General features: G+C 40.3%; 1 long non-coding RNA gene across 1 annotated transcript; it reads left to right on the top strand.

The window, feature by feature from the left end:
• Nucleotides 1–210: 210 nt before the first annotated feature.
• On the top strand, nucleotides 211–7,549 carry LOC134634428 (uncharacterized). The gene is made up of 4 exons (XR_010573813.1): nucleotides 211–490; nucleotides 2,009–2,084; nucleotides 2,288–3,722; nucleotides 5,666–7,549. It is a non-coding gene; the product is annotated as an uncharacterized LOC134634428 (long non-coding RNA).
• The last annotated feature ends 208 nt before the right edge of the window (nucleotides 7,550–7,757 follow it).

Here is a 7,757-nt window from a genome sequence, read left to right as displayed (position 1 = left end):
TTGATTTGTGAAGTGAAAGTTATCAGGCTGTATTTTGGTTTTTAAGGCAGACCCATTTGTTCGGGAGAATTTTATTTATTTATTTATTTTTTGTCATTTCGGTACACACTCCACACCAGTTAGTGGCGGTAATGCACCATTTTGCTGTTTGCCAACCGCCAGTAAACTCTATACAGAAGAAGAAGAAGAAGAAGAAGGGGGCGGAGCAAAGTGTGTTAGCAGGAGAGGAGTCGAGCAGAGAGAGCTGCTTTGTCATGAAACGGGAGTTAAGTAGTGAACTTAGAAGAGAGAAACAAACTAAAGTATCGATCATATACCACTACCAACGTCTGGATCGATATCTGCATCGATCTGCCCACCCTTGTCTCCTGGATCGTAGCTGAGATCAGCGTGAACCACGTGGGTCTCTGCTCCCTGATCTGTTTCCTGTGTTTGGAAAGAGTTCCAGCTTCATCACGGAGTTTCTCTCGGTTTGTGGGCTCATCTAAAGGTAAGCACCGAGCTAACTTTACTGTGAGTTCAGTTCATGTTGAGTTTAGCTCCTGAATGAGGTCTTCTGCTGCTCTCCTCGGTGTCTGTTCACAGTTTATTGTGAACACGTTGAGAGAAGAGTGAGAGAGTGTTTGGAGAAAAACACCAACTAATCATTAGCTCAGCATGCTGGGAGAAGTTGGAGCAGAAAAGTCTTTTCATTGTCCCTGCAGCTGTTTTTCAGCTGATAACAGGAAATCAGAGCGATCTGCTGCAGTATCAGGGTCACAATAAACTTTATTGTCCAGCTGCTGTGGATGAACACATGAGAGGAACTGAACTCCTACAAAGTCTCATTTTAATGAGTCTGGCTGCTGTAAAGTGATGTTAACAAAAACTAATGAAAGAGAGATGAAAGTTCATATTTGAAAGCACAGAGAATAAAAATATAATGTGGTGGTTAATGTGCAGCTCTTGGTGATTTGGGAGAAGAAGAATGTTTTTAATCCTGTTGGGTATTGAATGTTGAATTTTGTTTTGTCTACAGAAAACAGGGGTTTTGTCCACTTGTGGTTCATGACGTAGACTCTGAGTCTGGTCCAGCTGCTTTACCAAACCATAATTTATTTATGTAGCACTTTAAAAACAACATATAGCTTTGTGTGGGGTTCTATTTCTATTTACATCTCTCATGTATGGAGAGAGGTGGAGAGAGGACCCATGGAGGATGGAGAGACTGTGAAGTGGTGATCAGGTCCAGGCCATGTTTTATAATCACGGGGGTTGCTGAAGGTGTTGAAGTTCTTGGGTGGAGGAGTAACAGGTCATTGTTGGTAGAATCCACAGCAGGAGCTGTCTGAGTGTTTTCCAGACAGAAGCAGAGTCGTTAGCTGTAAACAGTTTTTGGAGCTTAGCCTCACTAAACCTGAACTTTAAAATTGTCTCTGTCCCTGCTTTTCCAGCCTCAGCCTCCTTTAGCTTAGCTGTGAACCAGAGCTGGTCATTATTCTAACTCACCCTGGTGTGTGATGCTGTGCAGCTGTCCTCACAGAAGCTGATGTCACAGGACGTCACAGCATCTCTATAATAATCCAAACTGTTGGTAACAATCCTGAAAACCTCCCAGTCGGTGCAGTCCAGACACACCTGCAGATTCTCCACAGCCTCATCAGTCCACTGCTTCAGTGTCTTCACAAAAGCTTTAGAGAGTTTCAGTTTGTGCCTGTTTGCAGGGATCAAGTGAACCATGACATGGTCTGAGAATCCTGATGGAGAGTGAGATGATGACCCTCTTACTATCAGCTCACCTTCTGTTTTGAAGAGTTTTTATCCAGTTTAATTAAATCTGAGGTTCAAATGAAGCACCAAACTGCAGTTACTCAGTCAGTGGAGGTTCATTAGTGCAGTTTTTCACCACTGTTGTTAACTGGAGGCTGACACACTGACTGAAGACATTTAGTTTGAGTGGATTTGAGCTTTCCATCTCAGCTTCTTTTTGTCAAGGATGAAATACATATAAATATATTTTTTGTTCCAGCTGATCATCAGGAGGAGACGAGCCATTTAGACTCAGCTCAGCCACTGCAGAGGAAACAATGACTTCAACCCAAAAGGTGAGCAAAAATATCACTGTTATTGAACCTGTGTGCACGTTACAACTCTCATTGTAGCACATCATTGAAATGTGATAATATAACCAGAAGGTGGTAAAAGACCTACAATGTGTTTGTTGACTCTTTGATTCCACTAATGGAGTTTCAGTTTGTTCCACGACTGTATTTCACTCACTGCTCTGTTTGTATCTCTGTCACTGCAGGACCAACATGGAGCGAGAAGTCAGCGCTCTCAGGAGGCCGACAAACCTCACAGAAGAAAGGGAGAGAAAAAATACAGCTGTGATGAGTGTGGGAAGGGTTTCACCAAGGCTGAACACTTAAAAACACACCAACTCATCCACAGTGGAGTTAAACCATACAACTGTGACTTGTGTGGAAAATCTTTTACTTTGGCTGCTAACTTAAAAAGACACCAACTCATCCACAGTGGAATTAAAGCATACACCTGTGACTTTTGTGGAAAATCTTTTAACCGGGCTGGAAGCTTAAAAACACACCAGCTCGTCCACAGTGGAGTTAAAGCATACAGCTGTGACTTGTGTGGAAAAACTTTTGGCCGCCCTGGAAACTTAAAAACACACCAGCTCATCCACAGTGGAGTTAAAGCGTACAGCTGTGACTTTTGTGGAAAACCTTTTACCCACGCTGAAAGCTTAAAAAGACACCTACTCATCCACAGTGGAGTTAAAGCGTACAGCTGTGACTTGTGTGGGAAATCTTTTACTTTGGCTGTTAACTTAAAAACACACCTACTCATCCACAGTGGAGTTAAAGCGCACACCTGTGACTTTTGTGGAAAATCTTTTACTCACCTTGGAAACTTAAAAACACACCAGCTCACCCACAGTGGAGTTAAAGCATACACCTGTGACTTGTGTGGAAAATCTTTTACCCACGCTGGAAGCTTAAAAACACACCAGCTCGTCCACAGTGGAGTTAAAGCGTACACCTGTGACTTGTGTGGGAAATCTTTTACCCACGCTGAAAGCTTAAAAAGACACCAGCTCGTCCACAGTGGAGTTAAAGCGTACACCTGTGACTTGTGTGGGAAATCTTTTACCCACGTTGAAAGCTTAAAAAGACACCAATTCATCCACAGTGGAATTAAACCGTACACCTGTGACTTATGTGGAAAGTCTTTTACCCAGACTGGAAGCTTAAAAACACACCAACTCATCCACAGTGGAGTTAAAGCGTACAGCTGTGACTTGTGTGGAAAGTCTTTTACCCAGACTGGAAGCTTAAAAAGACACCAACTGAGCCACAGTGGAGTTAAATCGTACAGCTGTGATCAGTGTGGTAAAGCTTTTACTCACAGTGGCCTCTTACAGCGTCATCAAGTTATCCACTCCGGATTTAAGGCGTACAGCTGCCACATTTGTGGAAAAACCTTCCACTGGCTAGGCAGCCTAAATATTCACCTCCGCATTCACACTGGACATGACGTTTACTGCTGTGATCAGTGTGGGAAACTGTTTGTGAAATATAAAGACTTACAAGACCACATGTTTACCCACACTGTGGGGAGACCTTATAAATGTGACCTGTGTGATAAGACTTTTAAAGCTCCACGTTACCTGAAAAAACACCAACAGATCCACACCAGAAAGAAACTGCAAGTGCAGTTACTGTGAGGTATGCATTTATATTGTTATCTTCTTATTTATGACTGACTGTTTGGATCAACTCTTATACAGGCCATTTACCATTGTTGTGAGGAGACCATAAATAGTATCTGCATTTTCTGTTTGTATAGTTCCTTTGCTGTTATGGTGTTCTTTTTATGGATAAAAAGTGTTTTTTGAAATATAGCAAATATATTTCTATAAAGTTGTTCTATATAATGTGTAAGATAAGATGACCTTTATAAGTCCCACAGGTGGGAAATTTGTTTCATTACAACAAAAGTGCAAAGTTATGTAGCACTTAGCAGTTATGTAACTGTTGATATGCAGCATTATTAAATTTATTGTTAATGCAATGGTTGCGATGACACATTGACTTTAGAGGAAATTTTAGATGGCACTCATCATCAGAAAGGTTGCCTACTAGGGGTGGGCGATATAAACGATATACGATAGAAACGATATAGATTTGGCCAACGATAGAGATTTTGACTATATCGCTCTATCGCGATAGCGCATGTTGATGATGTCATCAAGCTGCGCCTGTTTTGGTAGAAAGTATCACAGTGGCTACAACCATTATCATCAGTAAATTATGTTCTCCTGACTGAAGTTTGGCCCGTGTATAGCATCCTGCTATGCGATTGCATTTGTCCCTGACCACCAGAATCCCTCACGTTAACTTTTATCGAGTGGAAAAAAAGTTGCTGTTCATCCTCCAGCTTCACTGTACTAATGTTATGCTAACATAGCTGTGTCGCTAGCAATCACGTAGCACAACATTATATACCAGGTAGTCCAACTTCAGTAACCCTGCAAACGCCACTGCTGTTTAGTTTTCTGTCTTCATTTATGTTGGAAGTGGTAGCAGAGCTGTACGTTTTAATTAGTTTCAAAAATCTCTCAGTCAGAACATGGTATGAAATGTTTAGGTATAAACTAGCGAGCTAACTTCCTGTTAACTTCTAACTCCGTTAAATTTAATAAATTCTGTTTTCATGTTTGCATGGATGTTAAACTTAATTGTTACACCCGATAAAGCAGCAATGCTGATGATTTAATTAAAGATGAAAGAATTTAGACTGTTTTTAACTCTCAGTGTTCGTTTGACTTTGGGACCTGAAGGTGACAGAGTTTTGGACCCAGATTACTCCTCACTACGGCAGCCGTAATGCTCTGACAATCCATCAAGCAGTCCATCAGCAGGCTTACCAAAGTTGTACTAAAACATTTTTTAACAGATTTCTGCACGCCAAAATCGGTTCAAGGTCAGTGAGCACAACCAGAATTCATACATAAGGCACACTCTCGATTTTTGAGAAAATTAAAGGATTTTAAGTGTGCCTTATAGTGTGGAAAATACGTTATACAGAAGAAAAGAATATATCGTGATATATATAGTTATCGCACATGCTTCAAATTATATCGTGATATGAATTTTAGGCCATATCGCCCAGCCCTATTGCCTACCCCTGCTATACAACAAAGACATTTATTGAGTCTCAGTACCAGGTCACTTTACTCTAGCATGCAAAGTGCTTTACCGTGTTGTATAAAGCACTTTGAGTGCTCAGGCAGAGTAGAAAAGTGCTTTATAAGAATCAATCCATTTTACTTGTATTTACTAACTGAACAACAGGAGGGTCATCTAACTAAAACCAATCAGTGTATCCCACCTGACCCCCTCAGAATCAGCTTACTTTTAATAGTCTGTGAGTTTTATTTAAATGTCGTCAAAGTATGGTGAGAGTCTGTTTGCAGCCAGGGTTCCAGTGCTTGTTGCAGTTCCTCTACATCAAAGACATTCATTGTAGCCCAGTAAGCTGAGTGTTATAATGTAAACAGTAAAATATAATTGGACATTGGCAGAGATGCTCTTTATTTCAGGCCACTTTCAGAATTAAAATGCTGAAGGAATTCCCTGACTTACACTGTCTTTGTATCTTTGTTTAGAAGCAGAGCGACACAGATGGATCCAGTTCTGAACCCTGTCGTCACTGTGGAGGTGGGAAAGAGTTTCGATGTGACCTTTGTGGAAAAACTTTCACTCTGCAACAGACCCTAAAAATCTGGACTTCTTTAAATTGCTTGAAGATGTTTCACCTCTCATCCGAGAATCTTCTTCGGGTCTAAGGTCAAGTGGTGGAGAGTTGGAGCATGTTAAGAATATAATGATTAAATAAAGTTCATTTAGTGATTTTTTTTTAATATATACAGTGCAATAGTGCTCATTAAGACTTGGCCCTCCATGTAATAATGGGTTAAAAGAGTGAATTTGGCTCTGATTGAACTGAATTATTGAGACTGACATGCAGAACTGCAGAGGGATTTCCAAACATGCTTGCATATCATAACCAGTTAAAGTCAGGATGCAATTTTCCTGGGCCAAAGGAGACTGAACAGAATGTCCCAGACTTATATAATAAGTACAAAATTACAGGCTGAGAACTGTTAGATAATAGTGTAACCCATGTGAAATACAGGGCTGCAAAATCCCTTTTTGTTATCTAAGGCTATAGCCTGTTATTGTCACAAGGGGGCGCTGTAATGCAGTTTTGTGTTCTGACAACTGTGTGTCTAGTGCGCGGGAAGCATTACCTGTCTCTTCCTGTGAGATCTTCCCTCTCTGATGGCGGTCAAGTGCGTGTCAGAGCTCACCGAAAACTATCTTGGTATGCAATGCTGCAACCCGGTTAATGAGACCAGATTGTTTTACGTATAAATGCTAATAAGCTACTCTTTTATTAGGCCCCGAACTCTGACCACAAAGGGAATAACGTCTGTCGAGTTATTTGTGTTGGAATATCCTGGTGAGTCACATGCCTTTTGTTAGCTACCTGTTAAGTTGAATAATGTATTTCACTAGCCGATTCAGCTCAGAAACCTTTGGAAAAAAACATCAAATTTGGTGTGTTGTTTTACTTTTCTTGTTATTCTTTACAGTTATTATAAGTGTTGAATGCTTTGAGCTAAAGGTGTTTTACTGCCGATGCTAGCTGCTAATAGCTGTTAGCTACCCTACCCCCACGAAACCATATTCCGATCGGGGAGGTATTCAGATAGAAGCACTAGCTCTGTTTATATTAGAATGGTTAGGTCTTAATAGAAATGAGCATATTGCAAGTTTAATAGTACTTGCACTGTGAATTAAGTTACATTTGCTTGTAAGCCTTACGGATGAATGTCACCTTGATTGCGATGACTGTTTACATTACTGTTTAAGCTGCTGATGTTCTTTATTGTGATATAATTGTGATAAAATAGTTGATACTGGTACAAACAAGTTACTGTAACTCTTGTAACTTGGTAAAGCTAAATGGAATGCCATTTGTTATTAATACATTTGGAAAATAAGTTAATGAGCTCATGTTAAGAACACAAGATGGGAAAGAAATTGATTGTTCTGCACTATTTGTGTAGATTGGTTTTTTTGAACTACTAGAAAGGATTCTGGAGAACCACTGGCGTCGAGAACAGCCCAAATGAGATCCTGGATGATCATGAAATGGTGTGGCCAGCCATGCGATCGGATTGTGGGATTTGCCTGAGAAACTGATTCAAGCATCCCTGTATTTCAGACAAGCCCTATCCCAGATAATAGGGTTTGCACACTGACAATTCCCCTACAGTACACCTGTTTGGGTTTCAACGACAATTCAGACTGGACAATTCAAACTTCACAACGGGAACACTTCCATCAGTTTTATTCATTCAAAAGAGTTCTGATACAATTCAGTATAAGTCTTTCATTTGAGTGTTTTTATTTTATTTTGTTCTGCTTTATATCTATTCACCTTTGAAATGCACTGTTAGTGTGCAGTTTGGTTTATTGTGTTGTATATGTTTATGAATGGTACTGAGGCAATAAAGGTCTCAGTTGTTCATTTCCAAGCCAATTCCTTTTGTGAGTCTCCAAAACAAAACCTTCTTCTGAACCTAGTAAGATGTCTAGGGTCTCTATTTGAAGTGAAAGTGTACTGGTCCTGAGTAGAGGTGCTACACAAATGTGGCGAGCCAGCCAGGAGGTTTAATTCCTTTTATTTTT

The sequence above is a fragment of the Pelmatolapia mariae genome, linkage group LG9 (assembly GCF_036321145.2).
Source record: "Pelmatolapia mariae isolate MD_Pm_ZW linkage group LG9, Pm_UMD_F_2, whole genome shotgun sequence".
NCBI lineage: Eukaryota > Metazoa > Chordata > Actinopteri > Cichliformes > Cichlidae > Pelmatolapia > Pelmatolapia mariae.
The sequence above is the reverse complement of the archived record's forward strand: the minus strand, read 5'-3'. Positions and strand labels throughout refer to the sequence as shown.